General features: G+C 38.9%; 1 protein-coding gene across 9 annotated transcripts in view; it reads left to right on the forward strand.

Annotated features, from left to right (window-relative positions):
• The window catches only part of Sox6 (SRY-box transcription factor 6), a 449,973-nt gene that overhangs the window by 95,953 nt on the left and 337,946 nt on the right, over positions 1–16,074 (forward strand). For 5 of the 9 annotated variants that reach the window (XM_052200769.1, XM_052200817.1, XM_052200785.1 and 2 more), the window contains exon 1: positions 1,246–1,381. The exons of 1 other annotated variant lie outside the window; for it this stretch is intronic. The gene's annotated coding sequence lies outside the window, so the exon portion shown is untranslated. Of the gene's footprint in view, positions 1–1,244; positions 1,382–16,074 lie in introns of those variants that run through there. 3 more of the 9 variants (XM_052200792.1, XM_052200801.1, XM_052200809.1) reach the window with 1 other exon arrangement.

Genomic DNA, 16,074 nt, shown 5'->3' on the forward strand with positions numbered 1-16,074 from the left:
TCTCAAGAAAATAGAAAGAATACAGTGACATTTAAGTACAGTAAGTAGGTTCTGAACTGAGAGGACTCTCTTTTAAGGAGAGAAATAAGCTCTTACTGTATGATCTTGAGATATTTCTTTGGGATCTGCATCCGTTCTGATTCTCACCATCATCACAATGTTACTGCTGGTACACTGCAAAGAGTTAGAAGCTTGGTATTCAGGACAAACAGATCCTGAAAGGACCTTAACAGCTCTCATCCAGGAAGGAGCACCTCCTCCTATATGCAGTATGAAGCTTTTAGGACTTGCTGGTCCCAGAATCCCCAGTGCACCTTTGCTGTGTTTCTCATATCAGGCACATGATTTATGATTTGTGAAGAAGCAGGTGATCTCGAGAAGCATGTCACTGACCATAGCACTGACTGTGCTTCTCAGGGAAGCAGATGTAACCTCTTTATATGCATCTAAATGAGACAGGATCTCAGCGAGCAGTCTCTGAAGTTCCTCTTTCCAACTTCAGATCCTAACTTACTGTGGGTGTATACTCAGGCAAGTTCAGGCATGTATCTGACTTCTCTTATGAATGAATATTAGGAATAGAGGTGATAAACCTGCTCCTAGGACTTACTCCTACATTATTTGTTTTTAGAAACAAAGAGGTTAATGTATGTAAAATAATTAACATAAAACTTATATAATATGTGAGTTACAAATATTAGCTATTAAGATTCTAATTTGAATTTTAAACCATTTTTGAAAACTCAGTGTTTGAAAATTATTAAGTCTTGAAAGAGCAGAAGCCTTCATTAATCAATATATTTTATTTTTAATATACAAATAATGAACACCATTTCTTATTTTTGTTTTTTTTTTTTTCTTAAAATCTACTCACAAGTTGAGGGTGACCTTACTGTAAATTCTTTGGTTTGGGGGTCTATTTCTTGGACCTAAACACAGAACAATCTAAAGTTGCAAGATTTTGTTTAGAGTGGACCCAAGCTCCAGGTGAAGGCCCATGAACAACACCTCTTCCCCTTGGGATAATATCCTACGTGATGTGAGCATCTCCTGGACTGTTTTAGGATGTGAACTTCCATTGGGCAAACTGGATAAGAGTGCAGTCTTGTTCATCAACTGACTTACATGTGGAACCATCATTCTTTGTTCATTGGCTACTTTACTATTGGAAGAAAGTAGCAAATAGTACTGAACTACTCCCTCCTCTGTGGTATGAGTGTGCAAAACAAAGATAAAAGTTATGTTTTCTTCGTGGAAGGGTGTGGAGCCAGACAGTAATTTCAAATAGAAATAATGAGGCTTCCAATTGCAATTGAGGCTCCCAATGAGGACACTGTGGCCATCAGAGGAAGAAGGAAAGAAGTTCATTCCTGAAAGAGAGGTATTGGAGTCAACATTTAGACTGTGTTGTATGTGCAGGTATCTGGGATGCTATGTTAATGGTGATGTGACTGCTTGACAGAGATGCTGTCTATATATTTCCATGGTGGCTCCATGGGGAGCAATACCTGCAATTAGCAGAGTAAAAATCCAATGCTCTAATAGACAAAGACTTTTACTTCTTGGGTCTGTTGCTTCTCTGTTATACAAAATAATTTTGAGAGTTGGCTTATTATAATAGTGATTTATCATTTTTGTCTAATGACATTGACTTAGAGGAAAAGGTACCAGATTCTGATGAACATGTGTAGAGCTATTTTATTACTCCTACCAACCTCATCTTAGCCCTACCCCCACCATGAAGCATTGTTCAATCTTGCTGTCACCTTTGGATGGTATTTAAACATTTTTTTTAGTTTTGCTCAGTGTGTATATGCCTGTTAATACCTGTGCCTGTGTGTACCTGTGTGGGCATATGTTTGGACTGGGGCGGGATGGTGAGAAGTGAAATTTTAAGGAGATAGAAGTCAGTGATATTTGATACAGAGGAGTGAAATTTAAACTGAAAAATAAAGGTTTCAATGTTTTCTTCCGCAGTTAGAAAAATGAAACTAGCTGCATGATATATATTTCTACAAAGAGTATTTATGAATGTAATATGGAAATTATAAGAGCAAGCAGACTTTCTAGAAATGGGAGAAAAAAAGATATGATTGAAAAACATAGGCAGAGGTAAAGAAAACACTTTTTGAATATAATTTGAAGCACAGTGCTCAGCTGGGGTAAAGTTTTAACAAGACAGTCTGGGCCATTTACAGATTACAACTTTTAATTTTGTCAGTGTTACAAAGTGTTGATGTTGATAAAGAATTTGTTGATGCTGTATCAGTTTCTCCACGTGGAGAAGTGCTCCAGGGTGATTAGCTTGGGGCTGGCAGCCAGAGGGCAGAAACTGGGTCCCTGGCTTTCTGAAATAGGAGAAAGTTGGCATTGCTGAACTTTGACTCTCTAAAGAAATCCCCATGACCAAGGGTGGAAGGTCTCTTCACTTTTTATTTCTTTTGAAAAGTCTTTAGTGGTTTTTTGCCAACATTAACATCTTCATGTCTGGTTGATTAAATTAACACTACTTTCAAAGTCATGCCAGGGCCTAAAGTTGTCTTGCTATATATAAATTTGTACAGTAATTTAAAAACTCAATCATTTAATGTGTTACTTTATGCTTCAAGCCAAGGGTCTAAGACCCAGAGGGCCTACCTGGTGTTCAGGAAGGCACGCTTAGGGGTCAGGCCAGGACTTTGAAAAGCAAGGCCTCCTGCCAAACAGCTGGCCCTGGCTGAGGTTTGCTTTTTGTCCCATGTACAGTGACCTTTTGCCAGCATGGTCTGTCACCTAGTGCGCCATCGCACCGTAGTCTTACTCATCCCTCTGCATCCCTTGCTGCAGGCAGTTGACATGCAAGGTCAACTACCGCTCGATACAGCTCAAGGCTACATGGAAGCATGCGAACTGTACTTTAAGTGAAGGTTTCTGAAACCCTCCTCTGTGTTTTCTGTTCCCACACAAACTGATCCACTTGGTACTGTGGATCTCTTTCCCCAACAGAACCCACCAATACATTCCTGGACTTTGTTTTGCTTGAAACTGTCATTTTGTGGAATAGTTTGGTACTAAGTCAGTGTATTATTTAATTTTTGTTAGTAAGTATAATTAAGTAAACTTTTAAGAGTTAGTTGGTAGAATAGATTTGAAGAAAAGGATAAAATACAGACTTTTTCATTGATTATTTTCTACTTACAAATGTTCCATGATTATTAGGGAAAATCAGAAAATTCAAAAAGGAAACTAAAAATGAGGAAACTCCTATGGTGATATTGAGAAATAGTGTAGTGTTTAACAGAATATATTTTAGGAGATTTTATACTTAGGTATTCATATTTATAGAATAAAATGAAATACTATTGAATATTGATATTTTGTAAATTTCTTTAGTTTGAAAAATAAGCACATTGTTCTATGTAGGAATGTTCTGTGAAGGAATTTATAAAATATAGTAAAAATGAAAATAATTTTGAAATCTTAAGTTAACTACTCAGAGATTTTAATGGTTTGCATGCTTTATTTTTTCCCTGCAAAATTTATTTTTAATGATTTTTTCTGTTTCCTTGGTCATGACAATTTATCTTTCCTTTTATTTCATTTTTGTTTATTTATTTTTTTGAGACAGAGTTTCTTTGTGTAGCCTTGGCTGTCCTGGAACTCAGAGATCTGCCTGCCTATGTCTCCTGAGTTCTGGGATTAAAGGTATATGCACCACCACCACCCAGCTCTCCTTGCAAAATTTGCATTATAAAATTCATATAACTTAATCCTTAGGCCAGGTGACTACATTGACACTATTTCATAATCAGCCAAGTCATGGTTCTTTGTGGTTACATTAGTTTCTAATTTATTTTTTGTGAATAAAAATTTATCCACAAGTCCACTATCATGTCTAAGGAATAGAATTTTGATAACAGCCCATATTGCTACTAGGTGTGAGCTACTTTTTGAGCGTTAGCACCTCATTAGGATTTCCCCACACATTACTAAATGCTCTTCTTCACAAATGTCTTTTTCTAAATGAGTGGCTAATCTGTATAAAAGAAACAGGTTCTGAACATGAGAAGTTCAGAGAAGGTATTAAAAAGTCAAGGAAAACAAACTGCTTCTTTGGTCCCATTAATAACCATCTTCAGGCATATACATGTTTTGATTTGTAAAAATTCCTACTTGTCTATCTGTCTACCTATCAAACCCATCTGTTTATCTTCTGTTTATTGATCACCTATCACTTATTTGCATTTATCTATACTCTATATATTTATTTAAAAATAATAATAATAGGATCTAATAGGAAATGTTTCCTTTTCTTGTTGTACTTAACGATCTATTATTTCAATGATGCTTCATGTTCATTAGCATCATCGTTTTCCTTTTATTAAAAAATTATAATTTGAGAAAAGCATCATTTTATTTGTGTGCATGTGTGTGCATGTATGTGTGCACATGTGTGCATGTGTGTGCATGTATGTGTGCAGGTGTGTATGCATGTGCATGTGCCTTATGTGTGTGGATGTGTGCATGCATATGTGTGTCAGCATCTGTATGTGTGTATTTGTGTGCATGTGTGTGTGTGTGTGTATGTGTGTGTATGTGTAAATCTGTGGAGGTCAGAGGACAACCTGAAGACGTTCGTTCTCTCCTGCCTGTGGATCTGGGGAGTGAGCTCAGGTTCTCAGGCTCAGTAGCAAGTATGTCGCCAGCTGAGCCTTCTCTCATGCCCTGCTCCACTGTTCTTCACTATTTCATGCTGTCTGTCCTGTTGTGGGCCTTGAGCAGGTTTGTTGATAGCTATAGTTAAGGTTACTTCTAATTTTCTGTTGTTATTAGCAACATCTTGTTAAGCCCTACCACACCCGCAATTATTTCTTCAGTTTAATTGCTCAGAAATGCATTGCTGGCTGATCCTCTTTAAAGGAGTTTGATATATATTTCCAAAATACCCTCCAGAGAGTCTCAGTCAGCTCACTTATAAGCCTAGTGTGTGAAACCACTTCACCATATCTCTACCTACACACTGTCGCTATTTTAACCATGGTCAGTGTAATGTATAGAAAATGACAAGCTCATTTTTAGAATAATTTACATCGGTCTGAGTAGTAGTTAAATGGAGTACTTCTTCATTTTTTGGACCGTTAGATGTTTCTTTTAAAAAATACATATCTTGCTCATATCTGTATGTCATCAGGTAATGCAAGGATCAAATGAATAAATACATATATGCATATATGTAAATATTTTGGATAGCTGAACACAAAGAAATGTTAATCAAATGAATATTAGCTATTGATTCTTTTTTGTAAGAATTATTTATTTATATGTTAAACATCTTAGATGGTGAAAATGCTTTTGCTTTTGTGTTTTTCTTTTGGAGGAAGGGTCTCACTATATTCCCTGATGGCCTGGAGTCCCTGGGCTCAGGGATGCATCCATTTCAGACTTCTCTGTATCTGAACCGTAGAGTGTATGATCCATACCAAATTAGAACTGATTGGTGATTGATCCAACCAGATTACTCCTAAAATCCCCCGTTTTTTGAAACAAGGTTTCTCCATGTATCCCTGGCTGGCTTGAGACTCACTATATCTGCCAAGTGATCTTGAAATCACAGAGAGCCACCTAACGCTGTGATTAAAGTGTGTATCATCGTGGCTAGCACAATCCATCTTTGCAGAGTTTCCCTGTGTAGTGCTGGCTGTCCTGAAACCCACTTTGTAGACCAGGCTGGTGTCAAACTCAGAGATCTGCCTGCCTCTGCTTCCCAACTACCGGGATTACAGGTGTATGCCATTCTGCGTAGTGTATAATTTTAATGTTACATTTATCATAAAGTTCTTAGAGACATTTGGATCTATTTCTCAGTCTATTTTGTTTAATCTGCCTACTCTTTGACAAACATTAATTAATAGATTTCATATTATTTGAGCTGAATTACCATCACTCATAGTTTTCCAGTACTGGAGACTCACTTAAGGTCTTTAGTGTGCTAGGAAGCTACTAAACCACTGGGCTACATTCCTGCATCTGCATGAACCCCAGTCATGTTACCAAATCTCTTTGTCAGGTTCCCTTAAAACTGCTTAGATTTGTAATTTTGATAGAATTGTGTAAAATTTGTAAACAAGATACAATGGTAATCTTTTCAATTTAAATGAAAATGAATTCTTAGATATTTAAAATCTAGTTCCCTCCTGTAGGATGTGGGGAAGGATCTCTTAAGTGCATGAGTCTATATTATGGTGCAGAGTAGCGACCATGCCACACTCATCCTATATATCTGACCATGCTTGTCTCATTTTCTAAATCCAATGACATACAAGTGCCAAATAGCAGGTGTCTGTGGAGAGTCACACTCTTAACAATTGTTTAAGACTGAGGGGCTCTGGCCAGCTCCTTATCTGTCCCCCCATAAACACAGTGCCACTTCTAATGAATTTGGAATTGATGAGTTGTTGAAAAGAAACATTTGTACATTTAGAGTGTGCTAATATTTTTTAAGTATGGAGGAGATAGACAACATGTCAGACTTACTGTGTGGAGAGTGAAGGCCTCCCTCCCTTGCTACAGCTGGGGGACAACCCACGGAGCTGGGGGGTCATGCTCTTGGGGGAGTCACATGTGCAGTACAGCAGATGACTGCAGCAATGAAGAACCCCAACAGTTGTCACTTTAGGACCGTGTCTTCCTGGGGCAAGCTTTTCTGTCTTCAGTTGTCTCATACTTACGAGGGTAGGTGAGATCTTCTGGTAGGAACAAATGTTCTTGCTTATGTAGTTCCCTCCCTCCAAAGTGTTCCCTTCCCCCAAATGTTCCTGACTTCTGTTTTTATGACACATCTGTTCTGAGACCATCTTTCCCTTCTTTTGGAGTTCTTATTCCCCTCTTATAGTTTTATGAGATAAGTTTTAATGAAACCAGTGTGCCATTACCCTATCTGTAGCTTGTGTAAGTTCTGCATGAGTGAGGAGCCAGAGTGTTCACTCTGTGTGAGCTAGCAAAGTTTGAAGAGGTTTTGAAAAGAGTTTGTCACTAGTATGTTTCTTTTTTCATATAAATTTGAGGTTTCCTTTTCTAATAAATTGACAGACTTTTTCTCAATGAAAGCTAATGACAGCGGTAATTGTTTGAAATTCCAGAGTATATTTTCAAGCTTCACTCCTAAATCCAGTCACAATGTTACACTAACTTTTATCCTATGTATATTTTTAAATTAATGTGCTATAGGGTGTCTTAAACTTGTGCCCTTCCTGCCTCATCTTCTCAGGTCCTGGGACTGTACATGTTGCGACCATGCCACACTCATCCTATATATCTGACCATGCTTGTCTCATTTTCTAAATCCAATGACATACAAGTGCCAAATAGCAGTCATTACAAAAATAGGGAGTGAAGTATGGAGAAAAAGAGAGGAGGATACGATAGGCGAAATAGCAATACAGCTGGTGATCCCTTTAAAAAAGTTGACCCCCAAACACCATTTAATTTTGCTGCTGTTTGGATATCAAGGTTGAATGATTTTTCTGTCACATTAGGTTTTTTGTTTTTGATTTGTATTACACACATATCTCCTCATTTGTCTTTAACATTGACTTTTAAAAGGTTGATTTATTTTTAGTCAATGTGTATGAATGTGTGGTTACATGTATGTAAGTGCATCATGTGGATATCAGGAGAGTGTGTCAGATTCCCTGAGACTGTAGTTATAGGCTGTTATAAGGCACCACGTAGGCTCTGGGACTGGAACCCAGGTTCTCTGCAGGAAAAGCCAGTTCTTTGAATGGCTGGACTGTTTCCCTCTAGATGCCGATCTTATAACTATGTGAAGTATTTGAATCATATTGTGACAGCTTTAAACAGAGGCTGAGAAATAAATCAAAGTGCTGGCTGTGAAAAAATATAACAACATTAATACTGAATTATAGTTCTTCTGTTTTAAAAATGTATCCCAAATGTTATTTGAAGTACCATATATTGCATTGCTGTAAAGTTAATTTTTAAAATTATTTTGACATGCATAATCACAATTTTATCTGACAAACCACTAAGAATGAAAAAGTTTGGAAAGGAAAGCTGCAGACCTGGGAATAGGTGACAGTGTAAGTCAGAGTTTCTGCTGTCAGAAGTGAAGATGTTGATCAGTTGAGAAGTCAGGTCGAGTCTCTCATGATGGAAGCATCTGAATAGTTTCTCTATGTTCTTGGTAGAGATTTGTGGGGCTTCAACATTTCATAAGTATTAAGTCTCAGATGTGTGCACAGCAGCCTTATGACACTGAGGCATGACAGGCCCATGCTTTAAGGTAGTGTGACACAGTTTGATGTTGTGAGAGGGTTTGGGAATAGATGCTGGGGTTGGGGTTGATTGAGTTGAACATGGATCAGAGACTTGGTATTTACATTAGTCAAGATAGGTACCCTCTTCCCTTCCCTTCCCTTCCCTTCCCTTCCCTTCCCTTCCCTTCCCTTCCCTTCCCTTCCCTTCCCTTCCCTTCCCCTCCCCTCCCCTCCCCTCCCCTCCCCTCCCTTCCCTTCCCTTCCCTTCCCTTCCCTCCTCTCCCCTCCCCTCCTTTCCCCTTCCTCCCTTCTATCTCCTTTCCTTACTTTCCTACTTTCTTTTCCTTTCCCTTTCTTTGCCCATTCATCCCTCCCTGCCCCTTTTCCTCTTTCCCTCCTCCCTCCCCTTTCTTTGCTTTCTTCCCCGCCCTCCTTTCCTTTCTTGTTCCTTTATTCATTTCCTTTCTTTTCTCTTCCTCTATTCCATGTTCCTTTACCTCTTCTTTACCCTCTTTTTCTTCTTTCCTTCTTCCCCCTCCCCTCTCATTTCCCTTCCTTCTTTCAAGCACACTTACACTATAGTACTTATGGTGTTACGTTTTTGAATTGTGTGTGTGTGTGTGTGTGTGTGTGTGTGTGTGTACATGTAGAAATCAGAGAAAAGCTTGGAGGTGTTATTACTTTTCTCTTTCCACTATGTGGGTCCAGAGATAGATCCCTAGTTTTCAGGATTGGGAGCAAGTGCTTTTAGCTGCTAAGTCATCTCTCTGTTTGTATGCGTGCATTTATTTATGATTTTTTGTACATTTGGGTTTGAAATTTTCAGAATTAAGCACATTTAGACCATATAACCCAAAATTCTTGAGATAAAAATTAGCTAGTCACTGGATGTGCTTCTGGAAATCCACCGATTAAATGTGCAAAGACAAATAATTACTTGTAAGGTTCGCTATTCCCTAGTAGGAAGGTAGGTTCATAGATGGTAACAGTTATCTAAGTAGGATTTGTAAGTTATTTGGGAGTGAGCGAGTAGCACAGAGAAGGAAGTTAGATGAGAAAAATGCATTAGAGGAAGAGTGGGCTGCCTGCTTTGGACATCTCTGTAATCTGTTGTTTGTGTACGGACATGAGCATCATGACTTGTCCTTGGAGGCTGTTACTGAATACAGAGACTGTATGACTACAGCTCAGAGGTTTGGTGTCATTACTGATGTTGTGTGGTCAGACTGTATTTTTGTATTCTGTTGCTTGTGGATGGCACATTGCTGGGAATGGCATTCTGTACACTGTCATCCTGTCCCCATTCTCACCTCCACTATGAACTACATTTGTGAAGACTTTTGAGAAAGTATTTGTGTCATAAGTACCAGCATGGCAAATTTCAAACATCATTCACATTACTAATGTGCATTTTTACAGCATCCAGTGAAGTACACAAATGAAATATCTTCAGTGTGATGGGTAGGAGTTCACAATAAGGGATGTTAGACTCTAAATTATTCTATCTAGGTTTTTGGCAGGTGATATCCTATTTATGACTAATCTAAGCTGAAAAACCCTCTCTCATTTTAAAATCACCATTTCAAAGAGAGTTGAGGGATCCCTAACTCTCTGGTCACTGTCCTTCACATTTGCCCCACCTTGAGAGTGCAGTGCCTAGCTCCTTGTGACTAGTACTCACTGCTGTTTCCTTGGAGTCAGCCACTGTCTCACTATGCTGGGCTTATCTTTCAGTTATCTTTGAAGAAGTGGACTTTCCAACAACAAAGTTCACTCTTAGTTATCAGTCCAAATCTTTGTTATTGCATGCCATCTTTTCTTAACAGTGTTGGTTGTCCCTCAATTGAAAAGCCTGCACTCTGATCTCACAGTTTTAGTTTTTTTTTTATTCTTTCCATGATATTCATTTATCGCCATTTCATCTCTCTTATAGCACACATGCAGTATTATATAATTTTAAAAAGTCTTTAATATCCTTTTGTGTAGTTTAGTACCTTACATTGTATAATTAGATAAGGGAACCGGACTTATAAACTTACTTTTTAAAAAAGTTCTGTGTCTTACTATGGTCATTTTAAGCAATTTGATATTTGCAATCTGTTTCTTTACTTCATTCAATAATATAGATTGGAGGCTGGGGGTTTATCTGTTGGCAATGTAAGCATGAGAAACTAATCTTCAGATCCCATGTGTTCTTTTTATTTATTTATTTATTTACCACTAACAAACAAATCTTAAAAAACCAAAGCAGGCATTGTGGTGCCTGTTGCAGTCCCAGGTTGGATCAGGTGGGTTGAGCAGCCTAGACTACTTGGCAAGATCTAGGCCAGGAAGAAAGTCTACTTTAAAAAGAAAGATCAGAGCAATGAGGCAGCTCACTGTTACCAAGCCTGATGACTTGAGTTTGATCCTTGGGACCCACATAGTTGGAGAGAATCCATATTAGTGGTGTCTCTCTCCATCAAACTTGTCCCAGGATACATGCATGTGAACACACACCCCAAATAACTAGAATGTTAAAAAAAATAAAAAGGACCAGTAATGCCTGAAGAATCACAGTTGAGGTTGCCTCCCTCACGCTCCTAAACAGAACAGGCACACACATTTACACACACACACACACACACACACACACACACACACACACACATCACATCACACGTATGCTCATTACATTAGATCAGTAAACCATCTAATTAAATATTATTGAATTAAAGAGATTTTTGTCATAGGTAAGTTTATATTATTGCCAATCAAGGAACCAATATAAACCAATTAAAGTAGTATAAATGAATGAATTTGGAGTTTCATATGTCATTTAACAAATACTCTTACAATAATGATAGCTAAGATCCATACTTGTCTCTGGACAAGATGCTGTGCTGAAGATGTGTAAACATGGTACATAGTTTAATCTTTTCTGTAATTTCCACAAGCTATGCTTTATTTTATGATTTATATAGAATATGAGACAGAGATCAAGTACGATCTCAAAGCTAGTAGGATAAGAATGAATCATAGCAGGCAGTCTGATTAGAGTGCTAGGCCAGAGAGCTCTGATGGTGTTGGGTTGTTAAGTGTGAGATTTTTGTAGGAAAGAATGTGTAATAATGGTCTCTATTGGTGTTCAGAGTGAAGTAAAGACCACATGCAGATGACTTTAGGATGTGAGTTGCACAGTATTTTCATCTGTACATGTGTCCACCCATTCTTTGAAATTTAGGATTTCTTAACAGGTATTCAATGAACACATATTAGATGCCCACTATGGCCTTAGGGACACATCTGTAAGCAAAAGAGAAAACCCAGCCCCCAGAAGCTTATATTCTAGCAGAGAGAAACAGGCAACAATGGAAAGGCAACCTTAGAAAGTAAAATAATATCTTCTAGGCTGGAAAAGAAATTCTATGGGGCAGAATAAAACAAGAAATGACTACAGAAAGAGAAAGTGTTTAGGTATATGGGAAGAAGATTCCAGGCAGAGGAGCTGCCAGGGCAGTGACTCCCTCCTCAGGAGGGGTAGAAATGAACCCAGCTATTCCAGGACAGGGGTGAGGGCCAGAGGGGCTGGAGTCAAGTGAGTGGAAGGAAGGACTAGGAGCCAGAATAAGCAGAGACATGTAACTCAACATGTGGGATTTTAGTTATTTTAACATTTAGTGTACAAAATATTAGATTATACTATAATGATTCACACACACACACATATATATATATATACGTGTATATATATATATGTAAAGAATGGTGGGCATCCTTATAAGAAGTTTTAGTTTAAGTAGCTCTGAGTTTCTGTAATTGTCCTGCCTCAACCTTCCAAATCCTGGGATTACTGACATATGCCCCCTGCCTCATTCCTGCATAGGGCTCCAAGAAGGTCTAAGAAGGCTCTGTACTTTGGTGAAGGTTGCAGGTGTTTTGATGGTCTATTCTCTCACACTCGTCTTGGTACTTGTGTTACATTTTATCTTGATAGTGGGTTAGGCATGGAAAAGACACAGAAGAAGCCGGGCACTGGCTGTAGCTCAGAGGTAGAACCCTTCCTTATCTGTGTGTAGGCCCTAACATTGCAAACTGATAAACACCAAACACAAAGCAATAGCCACAAAATGCAGATGGAGATCTTGTAGATGGTAACACCAATATACAGAAGAACCCCTTCCCTGTTAAACAGTGATTCATCGCCAAGAGCACATTTTCCTGGTAAATTTGTACAGAGCCCAGTGTAGAAAGGAACTGTGATAGGCCATAGCTTATGAAGTAATTTGTTCTCTGAGCCACTGAATAATAAAAACAGCAAATTTAGGCCTAGATATAAATCTTCGTCTTGCAATTTGCTTGCAGTGTTTCTTTTCAATATCAGTCTCTTGTCTGCAAATTGGATATAATGTTCCCTATAGCTGTCATAGACTGGGAAAGATTAAGTAAGAAATCCCTTTCATTTCTTTCTCTACTTGAATGCATTCTTTATGACACAAGAAACACTTCTATATGTGTAGGTTGGTAGAATTGTATGTAGATCATTTTATAATTGGCTCCCTTTGCAGGATGTCAGGAGGTAAGAATGGAGAGACCTCTCTAGCCATCCTAGCAGCTGATTAAACACTGTGTGGGAGAACAGGGAAGTGGGAAGGGTGGCAGAGGAAACCCTGGCAAAGAGCACAGTCTAATCCCAGAGGACATTTGCAGCAACTGCCTGGGTTCTTTGGCTAGACTCAGAGCAGCCCAGGGCAAGAGGCCTGCCCCTCAGCACACCATCCAAACTGTGTGCATTAAGGCTTGGCTTTAATGAAGTCATGACCACTTGTTCAGCTCTGCATATGGCTGGATGTGATTCCCAGCTGCCCCATGGGTTAAAGTGTAAACAATGAGTAGATTGTTATGTTCCTATTAAGCTTGGAGTGTGATCTCATGTCTGTGCCACATATGTCTACCACTAGAAATGTCCCTGCTCCTGATCTCATGAAAGGGAATTAAAGCTGTGTCTGAAAATGTCTGAATCCATTAGTCTGAGGGTTTTTTGCTCTGCTTTTATTGGAAAAAAAGAATGACATAGAGGTATAAAAAGTCACGAACATCATCAATAGGTGTCAACATGCCACAAAACAGATAATATATGCTAGGATGAACATCTTTTACCTCAGGACTAAGACACCCATACATCTGGCATTTTCTCAGAATACAACAACCTTGTAGTCTACAGTTATAAAGAAGGCTGAAAATTCCAGGATCTGTAATGTGTACAGTGCTGGACGAATAACAGAAAACATCCATCCACAGAACTGATTTTGCCAGTTGATTAATTAGTGTTCTAGTTTTTCTTGTTCTATATTGATCAGAAATGCTATTGTCTGTGCTTCTGTTTACATTTGTAAGTGTAGCATAGGTGTGCTGGTCAGTCAGCCCTATCGCCTTCTCCTTCTCCGTGGTTTGAGACAGGATCAGGTGCATCCAGCTGCTACAAACAGAAGGCTAGCTGGCCTGCCAGCTCCTGGGGATTCAATTGTCCCTGCCTCCCATTTCACCACAGGAGATCTGGATTACAGATGCATGCATTACCATATCTGGCTTTAAGTGTGTTCAGAGAACTCAAACTCAGGTCTTCATACTTGGACATCCAGCACTTTACCTACGGAGCCATCTCTTTAAGCCCTGGAATGATGTTTGTGCTGTTACTGGTTTATATTACAAATGTTTCAAATTTTGTTATAATGAGAATGCTAAGTGAAGGCCATGGATTTGAAATTCTCTAGAAGGAAGTAATTATTTTTGATAATGCCAATTAACATTCTAGGTAATACAAAGTGTCTGCTTAATTCTGTTATTCTTTGTAGCAGTTCTAAAGTAAAATCATCCCCATTCTACCGATGAGAAAGGGAAGGCTGAAGAAATTTAACCTCTTGAGGTTATAAAAGGCTGGTTTCTTACTAGGATGATCTAATTAATGTCTCTATGTTGATATTTTTTGCTGTGCCTCGTTACTTAAGTCTTTTCTAAATTCTATGCAAGATGGCTTCCTGATCTCTAAACTTAGTAGTAGTTGTGAGTAATAATACTCATTACTCTCACTGTTTTCCCCTGCATACATGCTTTCTACCTTTCTCATTGCTGTTATGTTTGTTAAGCTGTGGTTCCACCTGGTTGCCATGAAACTGTTATCCCTATTTACAGATGGGTAGAACAGACAGAGGTAGAACAGAGGGTGTTGATTTTCCAGGTCAAACAATTCTCAGAAACAAACCTAGAAATGTCTTGTCCTCAGTTTGGCAATCCTGTTCAACCTCTGCTGTGTATCCCCAGGGATGCTGACTTTATTTAACAGAGAATGGTGACTGTACAAGTGTCAAAATATTACATTAGCCAGTCTAAGGAGGAGTGTTTTTCTTTCCCTAAAAATGCAAGTCTTTGGGAAATTCCCTTGGGGTTAGGGGTGGGACTTATCCTGCAAGTCCTGCCACAGTCTCCAGGGAAAGGATATTCAGATAGAGTTATTATTGTTATGGATTAACTGTAACGGATTCCTGCCAGGATCTGTTAGGCCAGGGTCTTGGTTTCAGAGCTCTTAAAAATTCTCCAGCTTAATTGAACAGAGAAGTTTGGGGGAGGAAAAAGAGTTAGGTTTGAAAAGGAAACTTTCCTTACAGGTAATGATTACAAATATTGCATGCTAGTAGCATTGCATCTTTTCAAACTGTGGAGTAAGGAAAACAATTAATCTATGTTGGAATACTCCCTGCTGTCTAGCTCAGGGAAGCCTGGTTCTGCAGTGGGTGGGTTTGCTCGCTTTTGGCTGTCTGTGCTGGGGCCTCCGTGAAGTAGCTGCAGACTGGGCACAAATTGCTTCCCTTCTCTGGCCAGCCCTCACTCAGCAAGCAAGATAGGAGAGTCTAACAACTTGTTTTGGTTTATTTTGCTTTTTATTGTGAGACAGAGACTCATGGAGATTGGTTTTAAGTTAGCTATGTAGCTGAGGCTGTCAGCTTGGGTGTTTTAGGTGAATTTTATGTGTACTTTTATCTTTCAGTACTTATCTCTTGATGCCGATTATTGAAAAATTAAATGTTAAACCATGGTTCTGATAAAAAAAATAAGCAAAGATATAGAGACATATTACCAAAAATAATTTTTAGCAACAGAATTCCTTAAAAATAAGATCTTCAACTGTTTTTAAGAAACAAATGCCCCTCCCCCATTATGAGCTTATAAACTAGCTCTAGGCTAGCCTTCAGACCTTATCTCTCCCACTCACCTCTGTCTAGCCACAGGACAGTTATTTAACAATGGGAATCTGCCTCTCAAACAAAGTTTGTCTCTATTTACTTAAACACATTTTAGGTTACTAGACCATATGTCAGATCCTAAGGCTGGAAGGCCCTCCCGCCTTCCTTACAGTGAGGAGTGCCTCTCCACTGTGGACTGGGTGGTCTACTCTCTGTTAACAGTGGGACCACGGAGCTGGAGAACATTTGGGAGCTGGCTTCACTTAGATTTAGCTTGTTATGGAAGTGACTTAATCTACTCTATCTGTGGACTTCATAATTGAGCCATGTACATATGTATCCATATTTACCAATTCATTAAAAGAGACTAGTGGGGAGGATACTTGGGTTAGGCAGCACTTTTCTTATCTACAGCCTGTGCTCACGGTAGACTGGCAAGGTGCCTAGCTTATGGGCATTCCATGACAAGAGAGATAGGTGCTCTGGGCTGTTACCACTCTGGCAAGTTCTGAATGAGATATGTGATGTGTTGTTGCTCCTAACAGGAATGTGAAAAGTTCCATATTCTGAGAAGAGTCAGTGTGCATATTAATCTCTGC

This window comes from Apodemus sylvaticus, chromosome 1 (assembly GCF_947179515.1).
Source record: "Apodemus sylvaticus chromosome 1, mApoSyl1.1, whole genome shotgun sequence".
Classification (NCBI taxonomy): domain Eukaryota; kingdom Metazoa; phylum Chordata; class Mammalia; order Rodentia; family Muridae; genus Apodemus; species Apodemus sylvaticus.